The sequence below is a fragment of the Diadema antillarum genome, unplaced genomic scaffold, assembly GCF_040938485.1.
Source record: "Diadema antillarum isolate AM-2024a unplaced genomic scaffold, OU_Dant_1.0 seq00000611_RagTag, whole genome shotgun sequence".
Lineage (NCBI taxonomy): Eukaryota > Metazoa > Echinodermata > Echinoidea > Diadematoida > Diadematidae > Diadema > Diadema antillarum.
The window spans coordinates 225,874-251,079 of record NW_027271536.1 but is presented as its reverse complement, the minus strand read 5'-3'; the positions used below and the strand labels follow the sequence as shown (position 1 = coordinate 251,079).

The 25,206-nt window shown below is 38.3% G+C and overlaps 1 protein-coding gene across 1 annotated transcript in view; it reads right to left on the bottom strand.

Annotated features, from left to right (window-relative positions):
- The window catches only part of LOC139735937 (uncharacterized), a 106,737-nt gene extending 84,414 nt beyond the window's left edge, over window positions 1–22,323 (bottom strand). The window contains exon 1 of the mRNA XM_071646691.1: window positions 21,925–22,323. The gene's annotated coding sequence lies outside the window, so the exon portion shown is untranslated. The remainder of the gene's footprint in view (window positions 1–21,924) is intronic.
- Window positions 22,324–25,206: the final 2,883 nt, after the last annotated feature.

Genomic DNA, 25,206 nt, shown 5'->3' with positions numbered 1-25,206 from the left:
GATACTGTACACCAATACTCTGAAAAACCCAAAACATATTATCACTTAACAAGGATAATGTCGGTGGAGGCTCCCATATATTCCAGTAATGTACAGCTGTAGCAATGTAACTCCACTACAAAAGATGTAGGTGTGAAAGGTGTAGAATACATGCATGCTTTCTTCTTTTGTTCTGCTCCATAGAGCACCCAATTATGCATTCTTACGTAAAGCTGCTAGGTCATCATCTTTGTTTATGTGATTTGTTAATAGACGACATATGAAAATATTCTTATTCCTCGTCCCAATCACAATGAATTCTGAAACTTTGTACCTGGTATATTTTTAGCCAACACACAGCTGTTAAAATGCAAAAGTCTTAAAATCATCTGGAGGTCTCCTTTAATGATGTGTTCTCAGTGAAAGTTTGAGGAAACTCCAGTAAGGAGTTATGAATTCTGAAAGGTTTGACCGATTCCATTAGGAGCTTTCATCTCCAAATGGGAATTCTGCAACAATTAATAATGTCACAGTGGCAAAAATGAAATAAAATGAAAAAGGAATTTCATGGCCACTCTTCTGTCATTATGGAAAGTACGTGTATGTTCTGGCAAATACACAGAATTTATTCTCCATGCTGGGTTAGATGCTTTTAATGTCCCACAAATATGATGTTCTGTGATATTCCTTCAGTTCTTAGCTTTTTGTGTTTTTTTTTTTACATTCTGCTACAGTGACATCACAAATTATTGCACAGCTCCCATTGAGAGAGGGCAGCAGACGGAATCAAACCAATTTTGTATACATCTTGTTAACGGATCGTCCAATTACTATTACACCTCCACTGAGAGTTTCACTTCAAATCTGTCTGCATTCGCTGAACCCAACAAATGTAGCACATTGGCATGATTCCCTTCGGTGGTTGCAACCATTACACACACAAAAAAAAGAGAATACTTAAAAAATAGTCACTGTACACAATATTTCTGCTTTCATTCGTTAACTGTCCTAACATCAGAATCTGCAGTGGTGTTCCTGTAGGTGCCATACAAAGTTTGTATTACTGTAAAAGTGGATATTTTCGCACGAATAATTTTTCACGCTCGGCGAGGTAAGAAGAGTTTCGCGTGTTTTTAATTCCGCGGTATCAAGACATCAACTACAGGAACATATGGCAAGCAAAAATATTCGCGTGCTTTTATTTTGGCGCTAGTTTCTGATTGCGCAAATGCGCAAAACTTTCAACAGCACCAAAATTTCCACTTTTACAGTAATTGAATCATTTCTCGGATGCATGTCTCCTGAAGACAATGCAGTCCCTATCTCCTGAATTAGTAATGACACAAAGAAACATGAAACTTAGTTTCTGTTACAGGTTTTTTTTCTTCTTTCCCTTTCCATTATCTATTACACAAAAGCCATCACAGCATTGTGCGGTTTTAATGCACCTTTCTCTTTCATAAGCCCTCAAGATGAGAGTCCTATTTCGCTACGCAAATTGGTCAGCATGTGCGCACTGTGCAAATACCAAGACAATGGTCCATATTGCAACACCTTCTCGACTGACTGCTGGCATCCGATATGTTGTCATGGGAACCGCGATGGCGTGAGACCATGAAAAGACATGTTTTCATTAAAAGGGGGCCCTAAAGCTGTCGGTTGGCATGGAATACCACAAGTGTGCAAAATTAACGAGGAAACGCAAGGCAAATTAGTGATAGAGAGGCAAGAGCATTCTCTTTGAGTGCCTGTTTAAAAAGAAAGAAATAGCTGAAGTCCGTGTTAACTTCTGTGTTATAAACAGTATCACTGTCACACATCTAGGTATACGATCAAAATTGCTTTGGTAATGGAGCATTTTCTGATCAAGAAATCTGCACCCATGAAGCATGAATGACATTGGTGAAATCATCACAACAGACCAATGAGACAACATATACAACTGTATACAAATGATGCACAGGACAGAGTGAATCGGTGAGAATTGGATGCGCGAGTTTAATTTTGGAACTGTTTAAACCAACGAGCGCAGCGAGTGCGTTTTAGACTGTTCCAAAGTTAAACGAGAGCATCCAATTCTTTATACTTATCCATGAATTAGGCCTGTGCATCATTTGTGTTATAAAATGGGCCCATAAATTCATGAAATACAACCGTTCTTTATGCGTCCGGTACACCTACAACACTATACAAGACTTGAGCCATGGATTTTACCAGACGCACGGCCATGTGTTCAGATTTTACCGAATGCATGGCTCAGTGTGGATCAGTGAAAATCAATGCATGACTATTGACCACTCAGAATGCAGAGATTCTAAAGCCCACTTTATAACCTCTCTTAACAAACAAACAAAAAAAAAACTTTTAGTAGACAGATAGGGTCATCCACACTGCCAGTGAACAAATTGTGACATTTGGGTGAAAATTGCTAGGCAACTCTACCACACACCATGTGAAATATGGCTGGAAATGGAGCAGCCCAGAGCGTGCTCTTTTTCACCTCATTTGGCATTTGCTGCACTGACATTTTGCAATAAGTACCGGTATGTTCACGGCAGAAATATTCAGAATAGAGATATTTTGTCAGATGACTTCATGTCACATCTGAATTCCTCCCCACGGCCATATGCATAATGTGCTGCTAGCCATCCGGTAATGGTTAGGTAATAGCCATGGTTGTGTCACAGCTGACTGCATAACTGAGGGCACGTAGTAAACATCATGGTGGCAAAAAAAAAAAATGTTAGAAATCAGAAGTTAGGTCTCAACCGAAACTGTACAATCCCTTTAACAGCGCATTGCAACACCAGAGTTTAATACCACAACACGTCCAGGGAATCTTGTTTTATCCTGCCTGTTAAGATGGTCCATGCAAAATGTTGCTCGGACATTGTCGCTGTAACTTTTGCCAAAGTCTACCCTAGCCAGCTAGGGTAATTACCCCAACATTACCCCGACATTACCTCAACAACCCTTCTGTTAAGATGCTCTTGCACTAACATTCTGATGATACACTCAACACGCATGCATGATAGTCCAGACAGAATGACACACCCCACGCTGATCACATGCATGGATTGTAACCACACCCCCTTGGCGCATGAACTGGTAGATTGTTTATATGGAAACCTACCCATAGACGGTTTTCGGTGTTTGTCTGTATTAAACGGTACCCCTCGCTCTCTTCTGCAGTTTTATTGTCCGAGGCCAGGAATTTTGTCCTCCAGACGTTATCCCAACGTTGTCACGATAAGGTCTGTTAAAACGGGGTTTCAGATGGGTCCTGATGTCCGCCAAAAATGAGATAAAACGGATTTGTATTTGATTTAAAGGCATAATTTACCATTTGCAGATGAAACAAAAACCCAGCATTAGTGCTTTAAAATAGTTCCAAAATGTGAGTTTGGGATAGAGACAACCATTGTAAAAATTTGAATTCGTATAATCAATGTTAAGTACATTGTTAAATACACAAAATGTGAACAATAATTATAATAAAAATGTTACCAGGCTAAACCGTCTACAGTTATGGTTACATGAAAAAAATACAGATGTCTCCTTATATTTTAGGCTTTATTGCAATAATTTTATAAGGTAGGATGTTTTGTTATACAACAGACATACACATATGCATCAAATGTGATATCTTGAACATTTTTTAAATCTTTGTTCCCAAAGGTAAACAGGACCTTTAACTGGCCTTGAAACAATTGCAGGAGCCTGAAGGGCTTTTTACACTTGTAAATTTTTGCTTAGCCCCGGACCAACGGTGGGGCTAAGGGGGGGCCTTAGCCCCACCGTTGGTACGGGACTATCCTTAGCCCACTTTCTGTTTACACTCGTTTTTGCCAAAGTGGGCTAGCCCCACCGATAGTACGGTACTATCTGGCCCTGCAAAATAGCAGGGGTTAGCACCACAATTGCGGTGCTAGCACCGCAATTGCGGTGCCAAGCAAGTGAGTGTAAACAGAACGAAAAAATAATCCTGGGCTAAGCGACGGAGACGAAGTCCAACCCTCACTGACCAATCAGAAGCGAGGTGATCAAGTGCTGCCGGTGCGTGCGTGTACGTGTACAGTACACAGCGTACTTATGAATATTCATGTGGTTTGGAAATCCGGGGCTAAGAAATACGAGTGTAAAAAGGTCAGTTTTCTCCTTAGCCCCGGACAAGAGATAGTACGGGACTAATTGGCGAGTGTAAAAAGCTGAAAAAATTGGTACGGGACTAACGATAGTCCTGGGTCAGAGAAAGTCCGGGGTTAAGAAACACAAGTGTAAAAAGCCCTTAAGTGGGCCTCAGGTTAGAAAAGGTTGAGAAGCACCAGCTATAAAACTACAAGAGTAATCATCAATATCATATGAGCAAAAATAATCTCTACAAACAATAATCGGAGTGACAATTGAATCAGACTGGCTAGCATTGATGATGAATATTATCAACATAATCCATCATCATATCGTTGTCATTACCAAGCAAATGAGACTGCCAGAAATAGAAGCGCTATTAACAATAACACAGCAATCAGCTACCATCAATTAAGTCTGAAGCTTACCTACGTCAACAGGAAAATGGGACAAGGAACATACAGTTTAGTGTACAATATATTTTGTACGAAAGTGATGATCGATGGTAGACTAAAACTGTCCACCTCACACATGACATCAATACCAACTGGTACAATGTACGTTTTTAATGTGCAGACATTGAGGAGAACGTATTCACGTCAGTCATGTTTCAAATTTTGAAAAGAGAACAAAATAACTCTTGATACTAAACTGCTAGGCAAGTTGTATTATCCGTAGGCTAGACAGGTCGCCCTGAGGTAGTAGGCAAATTTATATTGAATGCAAGTCATTATAAGACATCGAAGGATGATATCAGAACTGAGCCTCTAGGGCACAGCCATAAAAATACTTGTTGACTCAAATTACACATCATTGCTCATAACCACATGTCCCATGAATATGGTGTCTATTACAGATGCATTGCACACAAAGCAATAGACGCAAATGACAATGACTGTACCAAGACTATGGGTTTGTTCACACTGGTAGAAAAACTTGTTCTGTGCATGTGTTTTAAAAGAAATATATTTCATGGCAGTCTTAACTTCTTGGATTGAATCAAAGAGCAAACTTGAATTGTGTGCTTTTTTTCCCATTATTCTCCAGTCTAACATGTCCAAACTTTTGTACAAATGGCATGGAGGGTACTGCATGACATTTGCTCCTACAACAACTGCTCCCATGAAATATCTGCATGCTAAGCCCAACATAAATTCTATCCACAAACAAAATCCTAATTAAACCTTAATCCTAATCCTCATATCAAACTAAACCTAAAACCCTATCACAACCCTAACTCCAACTCCAACCCTAATTGTGTCAGTCCTTGGAGAAAATATGACCAGAGCAATTGTCGCAGGAGCAAATATCGCGTCACGGGTATTGAGACTCATCCATTAAATTTGTAAGTTGAATTTTGCTGTACTGTAGGTTTGCATTAATCTGTAATTGATAGAACTGTGACCTAAAAATCACAGATAGCATGGTGGAACCAAGCTCGACCATGTACTGTAAAAGTGGATATTTTCGCGCGACTAATTTTTCGCGCTTGGCCGCGTAAGAAGAGTTTCGCGTGTTTTTAAATCCGCGGAATCAAGACATCACGCACAGGAACATATGGCAAGCAAAAATATTCGCGTGCTTTTATGTTCGCGCTAGTTTCCGGTTGCGCAAAATGCGCAAAAATTTCAACACCGCGAAAATTTCCACTTTTACAGTACTCATTGATCACACTTTTGTGTACTCACCTCTGTCAAACAAGTGTTCATATGTAATACATACATGGACTTTGACTGAAATTCTTAGCATGTTTTGAAATGCCTTTTAAAAATGGAGTAAAATACCATAACAATACTTTTAAAGTGTGAAATACTTCCATGAACATTTTTGCAGTTTTGAAACAAAAGGGGAGTTCAATAGCTATTGAGCAAACAGCTGTTCTTTGAGCACAGTTTAAACAGATTTTCTGCTGTCTGGTTTGAAATAATGATGTAAACCTAAAAAAGCCAGCACCCAGATTTGTTGAGGTATTACAGCCCTTTTTAAACCATGACACCTAACTGTAATTTATAGGCTCTTGCCGCGCAACTGGCTGACTGCTCATCACATGACGTTCGCTCAACAAGTACCAACTGCCTTCAAGCAGTTTGGGATAGGGCATAATGGCGTCATCAGACATGAGCATTACTTCCATAATTGTTCCTAATCCACCACGCAGTTTTGCATCACAATTGCCATTGTAATTACAATCAGGCCTTGGTTTGTAGCACATAGTTTATAATGTCAGAGGTGTCATATGAAATTTTAATAAAAACAAAAAGTGAACAGTCTTCATTCTTACGGTGAAATAAGAATCTCCATGCAGAAAAACATGTCCTCTTTCATCTATTAATGCAGAATCTCATGGAATCTCATTATTTACAATTTGTATAGGAAACATGGATTATACCTGTGTACTTGTATAGAAAACATCTGTGTATTTATATAGAAAACATACCTTTAATGCAATAACAGATAAAAAAAAAATAAAAAAAGATAAAAGCACAAAGTAATAAAATGAGGAGTCAAGAAGTCATGGAGGTACAATTTGGACAGTAGTGGTTTATAATAGACACAGAAAATAATAACCTTTGTGTTCAAACCCATCTGACCCCTGCCCCTCATGGTTTGATTGATGTACCATCTGTTAAAGCACAAATATGATATATGGTAATGTACACAGTACAATTGTATGTTGCATGATTGACTAAATACACTTGTACCTTGAATGTGAGGGAAAGTGTTTGTGGTTCAGTTACGTGTATCTGACATTCATACGCATTATGTATTCAACAAGCAAAGGGCCAATATGACTTACAAGTTCCTCACTCGAAAAGGTGGGGCGCGGAGTGGAGCGGAGCGGAGTGCTCAACGCACCCGTTCAAGACAAGCACCCTTTTTGTCACATTGTATCCACCCACCACTTTTCCACTTTGTATTTATTGTTATCTTTTTTTTTACGTTATTTATTTATTCTCTGGAAAATGTGTATTTGACGTGCCTTAAAAGCACTAAAACAATTGTTTGGCTGGACACTTCAAATTTTGCCCTATCAGATAAAACAAATAGAATGAAAATCCACTGTAAAATGTCTTGAGAAGTAGCATTTTCATGTTTTTGGAGAAATTTTCATAAGGCCTAATGAATTTCAGAATTATGTGTTAAGTTTGGTAGCTCCCAACAAGCCTATCAGATAAAACAATCAGAATCAATTAGAAGTAGCATTTGTGTGTGTATGTGTGTATTGTGTGTGCGTGTGTGTGTGTATATATTTGTGTGTGTGTGTGTGTGTGTTTGAAGAGATTGACACACACGTGTCTGCGTATGGAGCCTGTTTCATATAGTCCCCTCGCGAACTATGATGGGCACAAAAAGTCTGGCCTCTAAAGACTAGCTTACGCGTACTTGTATTCAAGACTAGCCCCTCCCCCCCGGTTGTCTCGAATGGGTGCGTTCATCGAACATACTCCACCCAACGCACCCTTTCGAAACAAACGGGGGGGGGGGGGGCTTGTCTCGAACAGGTGTGTTGAGTGCTCAGCTCCGCTCCACTCCGCGTCGCACCCTTTCAAGATACTAAGCCGTGTTTTCACTGCCAAACTTATAACATCGCTGAACCACAAAATTACACATACCACACCCAAATTACTTGTATACCACACGCGACTACTTGCACACCACACACATCCTAAGTTAAAGAATGAAATATGTATATGCACGTCTTCTACACACATGAAAGTCACTGATAACTAGTACACTAGTACACAGTAAAATTTCTGTGCTGTCTGTGACGTACAATTAAGGATTTAAGCAGACGAGTGTTTCGGGCACCTCTGCTATATACAGTAATTAGCTTGTGGTTAGTTTTGAGCCTTACACTGATAATTGGCTATGAGATGACACTGTAATGTGTTTAAGCAGTATATAGCAGAGAGATAATTGCATACGGCATGCAAGGCCACATGACCTTTTGATTATGGCTAAATGCTAAAGCCCCCCCCCCCCCCCAATATTTTTCTCCCTCTTACCACATACTCACACACATGGTATATTAATAGGCCATAATGTGCTCTATGTAAATAATATCATTTATGATCAATAATACAGCACGTAGTGGCTGTAAAGAGCTGCGTGTGGTGTAAGACTATGGAGTGGACTCGTCTACAGCCAGCAAGACGGCCAAAGTCTTACTCACATGCTATTAAAATACAGTCAAGAGACCAGTGTCGTATTAGTTCGTAGAGGAGACTGCAAAACTGCATTGTGTTGGTCTGCACTTCAGTAGTCTTTCTTCCAGGCTTCAAGCTGGCTGCAAATTGTACCCTGAATGTTATTTGGCCCCATACACGCATTTCCAATATAATTAAAACTTCATGCATGGTGGGTAAACGTCATCTCTGTCAAACATACTTATTTGAAAAGTTTCTGGATACCGGGTAATCAAAGAAGGCACTTGACGTGGCAAAGATTTCAAACAAAAAACTAAACTAAACTGGATGGTGTCTATAAAGAATCTGATGTTTCATAGTGATGTTGGTAAGTTGTCTAGAATGATCCAGAATGAGTAACTCCAGATCCAATAGCGCCATCTTGGCCACGTGACAGTGATGTTGTACAATGTACATGTATGTGCAGAAATCATGACTGTTCTATACACGAAAAGACTCACACTACATGTAGATAACAGATCCATTTCAAGTTTGTATGAAAAAATAAACCGTTCGTATCATACAGAGCATATATCAGAAGATATCATCTGTAAATTAATGGAAATATCTTGAGTGCAGACATGCGAGGAAATACATCAATAAAACAAATTATGAAATCAGTGATTTACCCTCGAAAATTAATATTACATAAATGACCACAAATCATTATGTCTGTTCACTTGATTAAAATTCACATGGTCACATATATCAGATAGTGCATGCACCATCCAAATTTCTTCTAGTCTGTCACATTTTTCATAAATACTATACATTCAAAACCAAGATTAACATTCTTAATGGGAGTATGATTCACCTAAAGAATGTTCTTGCAGGCACAAGGTTTATTTGCATTACAATACATTACAATCTTTTCCTGTCTACTATAATAATCTAATACAGTTTTACTCAAAGAGCAGAAGATTGAATTAAAAACCTCGCAGCCTGGAAGAGAGGCTGTATCACAGTGTAACATTTCACAAATCTACAGTAGGCTGCAAATATACTTTTCACCGTTTCCTGCCTACATTAACACGGTGTATCCCTGTTCCGACGAGTGAAAAATATATGGGGGCATTATCGACGTAATCCCATCACAGCCTCTCACACTATCTATTGATCCGTTGCAGTGGCTTTCACACTAATGATGTCTGCAACCACACTGGCTTCTTTCACACAGGAAGCAACATTCACACAGTGCAGAGAGCTCATCGAACACAAATTCAACGTGGCGAATGATTTGGAATTAATACCTGATATCCACTATGAATATTATGCAGTTCAAATGTACTGTATGTAGGGTTTATGTTAACTTTCATGCTTTTATTCACTCCTGAAACAGAGTTTTAAAAAAAGTGCAGTATGTCGTACTGTGTGTTCCATGATAATTAATGTCACAACATTTTCAATAATAATTTGAAACAATTGTTCAATTATCCACGATGAATTAAAAATGAGTCATCAATGACTGCAACATGAATAAAATGACCTTTGTAATATTAGTTTTTATCACATGGAGTGATCTTAATAAATCAAGAATCAACCCTATTAATGTACAGTCAAACCTGCTCTAGAGACCACCTGGCTATAATGGCCACCTGTCCACAGATGCCGTGTGGAAATCTTCGGCAAAGATGAGGTGCAGTTCAGAACCTGCGCATAGCAAGCAACCACCTGCCTGACATGACCACTAACCACAAAGTCAGCTTCCACTACACAACTCAAAACTGTGCACAACGATTGGCCATCCAGCAGTGCACAGCAGCACAGCACAGCAGCTACTTTACAGACCGAGATTTGGTTTTCAACCACTTTAACTTCATATGTCGGCCATAACTGGAAGGGCTTCCAAAATGAGATGAAAAGATGATTCAATGGGTTATGCGATGAGTCAGGCGCATTGCTACATATGTCAGTGCATGAATGATCTATTATTAGACATATGTACTGACGCCCCCTAACTATGGCTGAAATAGACATTAACATTACTGGATGTAAAAAAAAAAAAAACACCTGAGCAAAATAGGTCTATTATAATGATTTATAAGTCCTGTAGCTGTGTTGACCACAGAATCAAACAAACATTTATGCAGCTGGTATACTTATCTCAGCTATTTCTTTAAAGGGGTATTCCAGACGATTTTCATAATTTCACATCATGTAGTACATATAAAATCAACAACTCCATGTATCTAGCTAGACTTGTGGAATTTATTGTGGCCCTTGAGCAGAGAAACCAATAATCTGAAAATCTGAAACAAATTACACTGAACAATGTTGATGACATAGGAGTTATGCATATTTCAGACATGTAGGAGTGTAATTCCATTACAATACCACTTGCTTAAGAAGTTCACCTGTGTAGAATCTATGCATGCCTTCTTCTTTTGTTCTGCTTCCTTGAGCCCCAACTCATGCATTCTTATGGTGAGGCTGCCATGTCATCATCCTTGTTCATTGCAACTTGTTATAAAATTTGAAAACATTATTATTCCTCACCCCAGTCACTTTACATTCCGAAACTCTGTACTTAGTATAACTTATTTATAGTTGTTCAAAATGTAAAAGTCTGAAAATCTTCTGGAGGTTCCCTTTAAAGTAACCAGTAATCACATGAAAGAACAGGGAGAAATCCACAACTCACTAGGTATACATGTAATGTGTATGATACATTTGCAGTATTGTACTCATCTGGAACATCAAAAATATCTACCACAAATGGCAACCATATCAAACATGCATGTAATGACCACCTGTGTATCATAATCGCATTACATTATCTCCTATTGAAGAATTGTTGTAACCTTGTTTAACTGTGCAGTATGATATGTTTTCATCACATGTACACTGTAGTAATCTACAACAAACCAGACAGATTATAACTGCATACAAAATTGTACTTATATATAAAAAAAATGTACACCCAACTCACAATGTAAAAAAAAAAAAATGAAAAAGAACAAAAACTTGTATCAATATCACACCTTAAAGGGATGGTACAGTTTTGTTTGAGATGGGGCTTGAGGTTTCCAATGTTTTTTGATGATTTTTTTTTTTTGAGATAATGAAAAACCTCTGATATGAAATATGAAAGAGCATATCATTCTTAGAGGAATTCAAAGTTTATGTGATGAAAATTGGTTTCGAAATGGCTGAGATATCCAAAAGAAAGCAATCCTACTATAAAGGTGGGACTCACCTTTAATTTACAATGTAGATCTCTTTGTTTTACTTTGTTTCTGGATATCGCAGCCATTTCAAAATCAATTTTCATCAAATAAACTTTGAATTCCTCTAAGAATTGTGTGCTTTTCAACATTTCATGAAGCAGTTTGTAAGTATCTCGCAAAAAGTTAGAAGCTGAATTCTCACCTCACCTAACACTGTATTTCCATCCCTTTTCACCAAAACTAACATGCACAATGCATTATTTGTAACCTTTCATTCCAGCAGTTGTATTATATCATATAGAATGATCGTAATATTCATGGCCATACAATTTTAAACAGGAAGTGATTTTGCTGAAAAATGATATCATCCATAACATTAGATAAACAATGACTTCAAATGCCTTGATTTTTATGTATAGAGGTTTCCTACTTAAATCTTCCTCAAAGGGGCAACTATTGAGCAGTGGTGCTATTAAAGAATATTTTAGGAATTCAGAGAGCTACAGCGTATAAGGAGAGACAATGTCTGTACTCCAAGGATGAGGCAAGTCTAGCACAGTAATATAAACAAAGAAACGTACATGCATCAATGCAAATTTCAGCAGGACTTATCGCACATAATTATCTCTGCATATCTTACGACAGATACAATGTATAATCCCAGGAGACCCATGCAGTGGGCTTAAAAGAGCACCGCATGCAGGTGAACACATACACCAATGAATAATATCATGAACAGCTCTGTAAGGAGAACAGTATACAATGCACAAAGTATGGCTTAATGTTCAGGTGAGTACCATTAGAATCCCTAGATTACAATTCCCTGACACACAACTTTTGAATATTTTCATTCAAGTTCATTGCCTTGTATCATATTATGTGGAATCTGAGTTAACTATACCTTAACTTTTTTCATTTGATTTTTTTTCTAGCTTAATGTGGAATCTGAGTTAACATACCTCAACTTTTTTTCATTTGATTCTTTTTATCTTCTTCCTTTTTCTTTGTCTTTTTCTCTAAAGATCTATTTTCTTTTTCTTTTTTTTTATTGCTGCTGTACAATAACACAAAGTTTATTGTTTGGGAGCTGAAAGGGGACCAGCCATACTGTAGGATACATTCCAGCTTTACTGCAAACATATATTCATACAATTTTTTATCATGAGTACCCAGTGATAAACAATTTAGTACACCTGTTCCTACTGGTGCATTCCAATACCAGGTACTTGAAACCTACTATGTACACTTGTTTATGATAATATATAATGCAAATCAGATGAGACAAAGGATTTCATCATCTTTAATGTCTACTTTAGCTTGCACAGACATCTCTGCTAATGTTCCTTTCATTTATAGTATTAGAGCCGGAGAAATAACCTCTGCAAAAATTGCTAGCCATAACATATCAGTGATGACCCACTTTTGTAGGCCCTGTTATACCATTTTGGGGACTTAAAAGGCCACATTCACGAAAACGATTCATCTTTCTTTTCTTTTCTGTTTTTTGCATAGCGAGGCAAACATTAATTTTATTTTGCCACTATTCACACACAGATAAAATTATTTTAAAAAATCACTCGGCTGTAAATGCCAAACAAGCGTAACAACAAGAGCTTGAAATTTCAGTGAAAATCATTTTACTAGTATGTATTTTCTCAATCTCCAATCATGGGAAAATTCAACCATTTGCTTGCAAAGTGCTGCAAATGTTAGACAGTTCTCGTACAGTGCAACAGCTTCCAAAGACTTCATACACTCCAGCAGAAACCACAGGTGTCGAAATGCCGATCATCATTGTGACGGCTTGCCTGTAATTTCTGGGGGAAGAGAAATCATTACTAATAGTCTGTGTGTAAAAGAGCTGGCACAAGTTTTGTGTGTTTTCCTTTCTGGCCGGGCAAGCTCAGGCGGGGGATGAAACCCGACCACCCGAATGGAAGCGTTCGCAAACTTTTCTCCTGCGGACGTACCGTATGCACGTGCCCCTGCCTGGAATCCCGGCAAAATTTATCCAGCGACCGACGCTTTGGGGACACCACTGAGAAAACACTGGCAGACAATGAGGGTTTGGAACCGATCGAGATAACAGCGAGAGTGTAGGAAGGGGCGAGGGAAGCGAGGGAGGAGAAGGAGCTTGTACACTTTGTAAACAGCCCCCTCCCTCAATGGGGGAGGTCGAGATGGGGACGAAGAAAAGAAATGTGGAAGAAGGAGGGGGGTGGGGCTACAGATTTTCAAAAGAAAGAGAGAGTGAGTTGAGCCCTTGTGGTTCTTGCCAACAGGGCCTAAAATACTTCACAGGGGATAAAATGGAACAGGGACAAAATGAATGAAAAAATGGTAGTGATGAAGCTATTATTTGTTCACCCTTCAGAAATGTTTTTTTTTTTTCACTAAGATGGCATGCTACAAGTGCAGAGTTTTCGTTTGAATGCAATAGATGATGCGATTAGTGTAGTGTGAAGTGTCTTTTGATATTCCCTGTGTAAGCCTCCTGATTTTTTCCATTTCTGAGGTCAAAGTGCTTCTAAAACTGTAGACATGAGTTTTAGCATTCCTGTTTCAATCAACATATTCCTACTTTACTAAAAGTACATAAAAACTGTATGGTTACAATGTAATGTTCAGTTGAACTCTTTAACAGCAACAGAAAATTAATAACTATTTAACACAATAATGTACAACATGTCATTCTCATTAGCTGGCATGATACACATAAAAAAGTGACCTTCCCTTACTACCGACCTGTTCAGATAGAAATTACATTTCGTGGCATGGTGATAATGGCAACAGTTTCTTTTCATTTCATTTCTCCATAATTGCAACTTCAGTCAACTATAAAACTTGTGCCACCTGTGGCTGAAAATTGATCATCAGACGAAAAGGAAATGTATATTTCTCTGACACCTGTTCTTCTTCGCTTATTTTTTTTCTTTTTTTTTCATATTTAAAGCCTCCATCCATTCCTATTTCTAGGTAAAATACACTGTATACTATGGGCATAAGCTGTATACAAGACAGACACCTGTTTTTGTGGGCAGGATTTCTGTGTAACCATCTGAGGGGTTCTGAGAGGGCCCCTTCTATTAAATAAAAAAGAGGTCTATTTTGAGCACTGGAAGAGCGAGAATAGCCAAGAAAATGTAGTTTCCACTTTTACAGCACAGACATCATATACATCATATCACTCTGTCGATCTGTTGCTCTGTCAAAAGGTCAGGTACACAACTGTATATGAGGAGGAATAGGAGACTATGCAAGCAGCAGGATAGAATCACAGCAGTCACCAGCCGGAGTGCTCTAACACATTTGTACTGTACACATACATGTAGCTTGTGAACTTTAGAACTTGTTATTTGTAAAGGAACCCAAAGCCTAAAATATAAATGTGGATTGAGTGAAAGCAGCAATATCAGTAGAACACTATATCAGTGAAACGTGATATTAGACAATCAATATAAACATAATACACCTAAATATATTTAAAGTTTCGGTGCAGTCATTGCTGGATATATTAAAAGAAAACTACTATAGTTCATGATATCGATTTTGACAACAATATAGGGAAAATATAAGGAGAATGAAAACAAATTACGTGAAAAATACAGATTTCATTGACTTGTTATTGATATAAAGGGTTATATCATTACCCCTCCTTTCTGAAAGAAGTAAAGTCAAGTGATCTTTCATTATGCTAGAAAAGTGAAAATACAATGTATGTTGAATTATTTGAATATGTTGAATTTTCTTTATATCTTCTTTACACTGTTGTCCATAATCAAGCCATGGAGTGTAGTACTAGTAGTATGCATATCTATGTATATTGACAACATCATCAAGCTTAGGTTCAATGTGTCCCGACCCCTACCCCCTGAAGAAAAAAAAAAAACATTTAAGTGAAGGTACCTTACACAAGAGAATTTACCAAAATCTAAACACTGTGACTACTTGATACATGTACTTGGTGGCAGCTTTGAGCAAATATTTGAGATTATGATACCAGATCTGTATTCTTCACTTTTAGTTCACAGGCAATTAATTCAACTAGACACATTAAAATGTCAATGACTGAAATGTTGTAATCATCTGCAAACTGTTTGATTATGGCCTGCTCTCTTCCTATTGCTACACTGTTGTATCAGAGAAGTGGAGTAGCATCTCTTTGTAGTTATCCAGATGTTTGGGTTCTAAAGCATTACAATGGGATACTTGTACAGAACATTCCTCTATGCTTTAAAGTCATGCTCAGCATCGCTTTACACAATATACAATATTGTAGCTTGAAGACAAAATAGGGAAACAGAGGAAAGAGTTTACCATTTCATTGAATAACTAGCTGTATTTTAATGTTAAATAAAATGGCAGAATTTATTTAGAGCAGTATAGGAAACAATTCAAAGTTACATATTACACACATCGTTTGTGGATCTCTTCTACTTGTAACATGCAAATTGAAATGAAATGAAAATTACAGTAGGTCCTCTTTTACACACTTGCATGCTCTATGTACACATTTGTCTGTGTAAACTATCTTTTAATCTGGCAAATTTGATCTTTCAAATAAAGCACTCTTCTAAAGTGTGTTCCAGAAGTTTTTCTGTTTTTTTTTTTTTTGCTGTCAAAATGGTTATTTTTACACAGCATTTTGATTTGCTGTTCCAAGTCAAAGCACATATCTTTGATACTGCCAGCACACTGCAGTGTAAGAGAGAGTGAACTCAACTGCAGCAATGGGAGGTCTTTTCTGCTCTGAGAGCGCTAGTCCTGATTACTGATATATGCTCTATTCTGTCAAAGCACCTGCTACCACCTGCCATTTCACGCAGAACTTCCCGGCGGTGTCGGCGTCGAGCACAACTTCAAAGGAGAGCAATACAAATGTACATTGTAGATCCTTCTCCATCTACATGTATAACACCACTCTGGTTGTATCCTTTTTCATGATCAAGGAGGGTAAAATCTGCTTTGCCAAAGGGCTTGTTGGCTGCAAAGATGCTGAAATAGCAGCATTTTTTGTGTAATTTTCGAAATACATACACACAAACTTTCAATTTGATCGCACAAAAAGATTCACTTAATCAAAATGTAAGTCTGTGCATATCAACCCTTTTCAACCCAAGGACCTTTTCGGCTCAGGACTACAAATTTTTTAGAGGCCCAGTTAGATCACATTATCAATCTTTTATCTTTTTTTGGCTGACATCGCAGCCAACCATTTGAGAAGCAGAGACCTAAATGAGTCTAAAGGATTAACTACACTCTGTCTAGAAATTTTATCACACCTTCATTTATACAGTGTATCTCAGCCATTTATCACCAAAGGAATTGTTATCATTTCCACATAGCATGTGCAGATCTCACCACTGGTAAAAGTATTATCTCATTACTAGTACCATGACAGTGCAATCAACTTTACACAAGTATTGCTTCTCACTCACTTAAATTCTAACTATTATAAAGTATACCTCTTTAATTCACTGAGGCCAAAAAATGAGCAATATTACTATCTACTCATACAATATTAAAACAACCTTTTAAAGCAAAAGCAGCGGGTTTCTGTGTTTACAAATATTTGCGTTAATTATGAGGTGAATCAGGAAACATGCGGTGCAATTTTATCAGATTATGTTTTTACAAAAAGGAATTTGTGTTTTAATGGCGCATCTTCATCTTGTATACTGCATGTCAGTCGGTTATCAGGTGTATACAGTGTACGTTCGTCTCAGGTCTGTCTGTCTACAGGTCTGTTCCTTCCATGAGGCCAAAAATGTTTCAAACTAACAGGTTGTTTTTGTTGTTGTTGTTTTTTTATAGCAGTTTTCAATTATAGCGTCGGACATTGATTCTAGAACAGGGATAACAAAACAGCAAGAGAAAAGTGACTACAATCCTGCATGTAAGCCCATGTGTACATAAAGGCAAAACATATCTCGTGGAAATGTAGGAGTTACCTAATACAATATTTGTGATACACTTGTACAAGGTAGTTACAAATGTATACTTTATGAGACAGGATCAAAATTTTAGTGTACCTTGCATCAACACGGTGCACTTTGGGGTCACACATAACAGTCTTGATACACTGAGATTTAGGCTACATTCTCCCTCAACACACAAATGCCATATGAACAGGCATTGCATTGGTATCAGCATGTATTTACAGATCACATCGCCACACAAGAGGAAAAACCCATCTAAAGCAGAGTGCAAAGTTCAAACCAACCACGCTCGTACCTAGGAAAACTTCCTGTAGAATGCTATTTTGTATGACCATGTCTGTAAAAGGGGATTTTTATCCGTCTCTTTCTCTCTCATTCTCTTGGAATGAGTAATTTGAAAGAACAGTCAGTCATCCACGTGCACGTACACAAAAATACAACTTAAAACAAGGCTTTGTCCTGAATATTTCAATGTCAATCTACAGGAACAGCATGACAAGGCATTCTGATCTTGGTCATACATTCAATGAGCATTCGTGACTGGTTTGGTCCGGAACAACTCTCTGTTTTCAGCATGGTACATGCCGAAGAAAACCTCACTGCTTTTTTTCTTTCTTTTTGTTCATAAGATATGTAATAGTATGTAGGCCCTATCTAGCATAATTTTCAGATTAATTATCTTGCAGTAGGTGGATGACATGTAATTGATATCTAATATAGCTTGAAGCAATGATTTGAGAAGAGCAATGAAGAAAGGACTGGCATTGTTTTTATTGACATTTTTTAGTAAGTAGTTTACAGTATGACACTGAAAAAAGAAATTGGAGTTGTATCCAATGCAAGTATTCTTTCCTCTCCAACAACTATACACTATGTAATTTTGTATTCAAGGCCTGACTTTATTGGGTAAGAGTGTACATCATACTTTCTACATATTTGATTTTTTTTTTCAGATTATTGCTTTAAAAATAAAGCGCATCATTATGGTAAACTCACCTCAAAAATGTTAAAGTACAGTGTATGTTTAATATTTGCCCCTACAGCATGCATAATTCACACAACCCCTCACCCCCCTCCCCCCCCCCCCCAAAAAAAAAAAGAAGAAAAAAGCCTGCCAGAATATCACACACAAGTTCATTTTAAGGTAACAAAAAAATACTTCGTTTGCAATCTTCAAAATAAGTAAACACACTGTTCCTAATCATGTCAAGAGTTACAAGCTATCCGCATTTACACTACGCTGAAATGAGTGTCCTCGCTGAGTGCAAACTGCAGCATGAGTCGTTACGCACATCAGTACGTATCGCAGATTCCTTGGTCTGTCTGTCAATCAGATGTACCACTCTTGGTGCAGACTCTACATGCAAGACTGTACGGGAAGCATACCGGTACACGTAGATGCATGCACCATATGTACGCGATACTATAATTGTATTTGTAGACCAGGCGGATTGTAAGAGGAAATGGACAAAGTCCAGATTCATAGTATGCTCTGTATTCTGAGTTATGTTTCAATGGTCATGCAGAGTTATCATCTAACAATGATACCTTTTTATCTAAAATTCACAAAATGGTATTTTCACAATAATTGTTCCAGCTTCTCAATGATGTATTGCAATCCTACAAGGTACTTCAGCCAAAGGATATATGAAACTATATTGACATTTTGTATTAATTACATTGCCAGACGCGTGATAGAAATTGCACACTTCTCCCTTCCTATCTGTACTTCCGGCATAGCCAGCAAGGCTGTATAGGCTCCACTAAAAATCAGCCACCGTTTATCAGTTGCCAGGGTATGGTGGCCTTCAACATTCCTGAATAATGGCTGAATGTACAGGCATTTCCCTTCACTGTTGTTATTCTTGTTTTGGGCGGGTAGGGGGGAGAGGGGTGGGTCTGTTGTTCTCAAGAAGAGATGATACAGAAATTTATTATTTCCATTCCACGTCTCCCTGCTGAGCAACGAAAAATGAAATTATACTGAAACAGTTCGCAAGCCAAAACAAGAGAGATCTAAGAGCATTGAGCACCATGATGCACAGGTAGGTACATGTACTGTCATCAGTCACATTATTGCGCTAGATATCTATATGCCAAACTTTATACAGTGGCTAATCTCACCCATTCTACAGACAGGAGTAGCAATTGAGCAGTGTGAGATTTCTGCGTAATTTATCACGTTATCATTATCTATGGCAATAGTCAGTAGGATCACCCCTCTGCATTTAAACCGTATGAAGTGGGGGAACCGAAACATGAGTAGACCCCCTACCACTCTTTATTTTTTGAACAATAAATCAGACCTACACGTGTATAGACCTCTACATGTACACTGTATTATATCAATCTGTCATTTCACAGTCTGACTCATATTAATTAATTCTGCATGGCTCCTAAACCCTAGACGGAAAAATCTGTCTGTCCAGAGGAGTTCTTGTATCATTCTCTTTACTGTTACGGCCCTCCTCCTTATGAGGGGATTCTGTGATGTGAAGCCAGACGTAGTCTCAGCATACTCGTGAAATAGGACCCACCACTGCGTGTCCGTACTATACTAGTACTACGGCGGCTCACCTACTTATACTCATGAAATTAGCCCCACCGTGTGGCGTTCATCGGTAGATAAGCACGGCGGTGGGGCTTTCTTCCACATTATAAATACTCGCGAATGCAGCCCCACCAAACGGCGTATACGCGAGATTGATTGGACAGCGGTTGGGCCGATTTCCACAGCATAGTTGATAGCATCTTTCGTCCTCCTTTTCTCCCGTTTATTTCTTTGGTCTTCAACTTTTTATTCTCGGAAGGACTCCCTAATGTCCCTTGACTAATTTTATGGCCAATTTAACTATGAATTTCTACAACCCTACCTAACCCTAAACCCTAACCTAACCTTGCTTGCTTACGCACGGGTGCACGCGCATTGCAGTGGGGCCTGCTTCACGATTTTGCCGGAGTCTCCACAGAACATCCCTGCGATGGCAAGATATGTGTACAGACCGATCTTTTGGTCAACCTAAACCCTTGCCCTGCCCCTGGATTAACAGAAAGCCCTTGCCTAGTTAGATTGGCCCTCGGCCCTTCTGGCCTCTCTACCAGACTCTAGCTCTGTGGGGGTCTGTTGTACAAATTGACTAGCAGCACAATGACACAGAACATCAAAATATGTAGCCTGACCAGACAGCGTGCTTTGCACGACGTCTACGTGCGCCAGCCGCGACACTTGTGTACAGCAACAGGGCTGTGTAATTATGCAATTGATACATCAACATGCATCCATCAAATGACACCTTAGACAGAAAGATCCGTCTGTCCGGAGGACTCTTTTGTATTTTGCCATTAACGCCGTCCTCCGTAGACAGACGGAAGGTTGTAGTACCCATTGCTGTGTGGATGTTCTTAACCACTGTCTCTATGGAAAATTGGGTGAGGTACCTCACCCTTCTCGATTGCGTCTAATTCACGGCCCTAGTTCGGCAAATTTAAGCTTGAATAGTTAAATCAACTATTCAAGAATAGACTACACTCACCAGATTAATGAATAATCCAATATTTCGGTCGAATTTTCAACGCAAAACACACATCAACCAGCCCGTCGCGTCGTCACGTTCAAACTGCAGAAACATACAGTATGAATCTATTAGCCAATCACATGCGAGGTAGTTTCTATGTGTTTTTTTTACTTAATAAAGTACCTCGCATGTGATTGGTTTACAGATTCAAAATGGCGACTTACAGCTAGCGAACGGCGATGTTGCGATATGTTGCGATATGTTCCCAAAATTTCTGCATTATAACCGCGTTACTGTGAGTATTTCGATTGCAAAATGTGAGAAATTAACCCCAAATATTGCTACATAATGTGTCGTATCATGTCAAACTTGTTTGAATGTAAAAAAGCTGCCTGTAATTTGGTTTATCGTAACGTTTTATCTGTGCGCTACTGCCACACAGTAGCTGGCATCATTGACTTCGGTCTGTATACGGAGGGGATCCGTGAAGCCAGACGCAGTCTCCGCGGAACATTCCCCGACGAACAGATACAGACCGATCTTTCGGTCAAATGACACCTATGCCATGGAGCAGAGTTCTAAGTGTTAGATTGGACTCTTCTCTACATTTATTATGCTCACACTGGCCACTACAGTTGTAACGTAGAAGGCTAGGTATCCTAAAACCTACATAGAATAGATCTAACCGTTAATTCACACTGAACTGAACAGTTAAATTACCCTAGTACAATGGCTGGACAACCAATCCATGTCACCAGGTGACAAGCGTACCGAGTTGAGTAAACAACCTCGGCTCTGAATCTCTGTATTATTAAGTTAGAGTTAATAAATTTAATATCATGCCTGCACTGTATAGCTGTAGAACCCTATTTGAGTAGGCCCTATTATGATTATCGAGATTCTCTAAGTAACGTTGGATCAGGTAGATCATAACAATGCTCGGCCTCCCCTGATCTACTGTTCAGTGTTGCTGTTAACAGTGTAAGTGTAGATCAGAGATATTCCTCACCTTCCGGTACGCAATCAATCCTCGTCTACGCAGACAGTCTCAGCATCAACAGGAACAGAGATGAACTTGAACTTTTCCCGAACATGACACCTCATATCTCGGGCTTCAAAGCCATTGAGCAGCCATTTCAGATTTATCACCGATACCGACCACAGCACAGCTACAGGCAGCTGAACAGAAAGCAAGTCTCAGACTCAGGCATCGATACTTAATCCATCTTCAGTCAAACGATGCCAAAATAAATCCAGTTTCGATCATTACTAACTTCCGTATTTCTAGCTACGGAGCAATATATCGGTGTCATGTCAACGTGAATGAGACCGTGGTATGGGTTTCCCCGACTCGTTATGAGCCGTTTTTGTGTACAAATAATGTGATACCTCGTACTCTACACGACTCGTCTCGGGATCTTTCTTCAACGAATAGCGCAGCAAGAACGTACAGTACACTGCGCAGCATGTATGGGAACTTCGATGGGAAACTGCTCGCATAGTGCACTGCACAGAGGGCATGTCTGGTCCATTCACTTCCGCATTGAGATTACGAAGCCAGTGAGAGAGAGAGGGAGAGAGAAGGAGAAAGAGATGGAAGTAATTCGCTGAGCACGCTCTTACCATACTTTCTACGTGCAGCAGTCTTGTTTGCTGTGCGCAATCGGTAGCGTTTCGCTTTGCCGTCAGCCAACTTAGTATACTTTTCGCCCTCTACGGTGACTGCTAGGAGAACTCTGAGTTGAATTCTTGGCTCATTGGTGAAAAGATTTGTTATTTTAATTATACCTTATAGTATAGATTTCTTTGGTAGATATAACTGGTGATGCCTGCTTTTGTACTAAAATTTAGCGCATTTGAAGTAAGGGTGTGCTTGCCCGGACAATTAATTGCATTTATAGTTTCAATCTCAGTTTCCAAACAAGTCATTTTTAGTTCAAGTTTTTTTTTTCTTTTAGTTTAGTTTTTTTTTTTTAGTTTCGTTAATTTCAGTTTCAAGTTTGAAGGCTACAAAACTTTCGAGCTGTGACATTTACCGCTACAATTGAGCTCTTCCAAGATAACATGGAGCATTTGCTGAATAAAGAGAACATTCCTGTTTAATTTCCATGACAAAGATAAAGATATCTTGTAACGACAGTCATCGAAAACGGTTCGCCAGAAAATGATAAAAATGATAACATTATTTCAAATCACCCGACACCTCACATTATACTTGTCACACCTATAACATGTCGTAAACACATCAGATTGATTCTTAGCGTTTTATTTAATACTGTAGAGAACTGAATGTTCATCTTAGAATGCATCTATTGAGTTAATCAATGCATGAGCGTCTATTACACACAGACAGTACACACAAACGCCACACACACACACACGAATATTGTTTATTATGATATAATATACAAAATATGTATTATAATGTGATATAATAATTATAATATAACATAATGTGATATGACATAATATGATATATTTATATTACATATTCGTCATTTGTGATAGCTTTTTATTTACATACCGACTGTGTGCTGGTCATTTGCGTTTTTAACTCGTGCACATTCGTTTTATTATTAAATATCAAGGGCGGCGCAGCCGTGGGGGCCGTGGGGGCTCGGGCCCCCACACTTTTTGTGCACCATACAAAGGAATACATAAGGTGTCTTCACTTTGGGCCCCCACACTTTTTTAAATCCGGAAGTACGTAAGTGGCACTAAAACAGAAATATATAGAGATCTTGAAGTATGGCGGCGGTAAGGTTAAGTGTTTTCTCTGAAGACCTTTTTTTTTTTTATAACACCCGGAAATTGGATGGGAGAGAATGAGCTGAGGACCCATTTTCTTTTTTACCTTTTTTTTTTTGTCAGCTGAAGAAACCCGGAAGTGGACGGGGACGGGGAGAGATGAGCTGAGGACCTTTTTTTTTTTTTTTTTTTTTTTTTTGCTTGTTAGCTCATGAAACCCGGAAGTGGGCCCCCACACTTTTGAAAACGCTGCGCCGGCCCTGGAATATGTTACATGCACTTGTTTAGAAATAGATTACATTTTTTCATGCTCTCATTATTACTATACTATATATTATCAGCTTTGTTATTATCATAATTACTACTACATCAATTCTATTAGTGTCATCATTATGCATTAATTAAGACAAGACAAGCTTGATCAACGTATCAACGACACTGCGTTATAACTACATTGGGCTTTCCCCCTTAATTTTATATACAATAATTTCGTTTCCTGTGATCTATCCCAGTAGCGTTGTCTTGCCCTTCCCACTTTATTCGTACCCACTGCTCATTGAAGCTCTCCTCACTTTCTTTTTCAGGGAACTTCCACTGCTCTGATAAGCCAGGCGTTTTTAATTAGTCTTCCTCTTATAACCTATTATCTTCTGGGGGAAAAGATGACCCTATATATTGATGCTTTTACTTAAAAAGAAATGTAATCATAATACATAATGAAGGCAATATGACCTATACTTTGAAAATTATGTTTATTGCTCATAATTTATGACACTTATTATGAATAAACCTGACTGAGTTGATTTATTTCTATCGAAAATTAATATTTTGCACAATTCGTCCATTGTTTGTAATGGTGACCCAACATGTAATGTACTTATAAGATCTATGACCGGACTTACATCTTTGTTCATTTTTATTGCGACTATATGTTAAGTAAGAAAAGTAAATCGGACTCTAACTAGATTAAAAAGAATGATCGCTTACGTATAATATTGCAATGATTATGTGGGTGATTAACATGCGCGTTAAATTCTTGATTTTTGACTGATTACCTTTTTATTTTAAAACCATTTTGATTGAAACTGAAAACTGAAGATGAAATTGTATGGATCAGCATATCAGTCGCCATCACAAAACAACTCACAACTGGTAAAAAAAAAAGAGAGAAAATTTATGTCCTTTAACACTTTTTTTGCGTTTTATACCTCTTTTCACTTCATTAAAAAAGATAGATGCTCAAACTACCAACACAATTATAATTATGAATGATATAGTACACCATCTGAACATCCGTCGCAATTTACAATCTCTGGTGGATTACTATACAAGAGAAGTGTCGACATAGAATGTTAAAGGGACTGTACAGTACTGGTTGAGGTGGGGATTCAGGTTTATAACATTCCTAAGTGAGATAATGAGAAACCTCTTGTGAAATATGAAAGAGCATGTAATTTTAAGAAGGATTCAACGTTTATTTGATGAAAATTAGTTTTCAAATGGCTGAGATATCTTTAAAAAAAGTGATCACAATAAAAGGCGA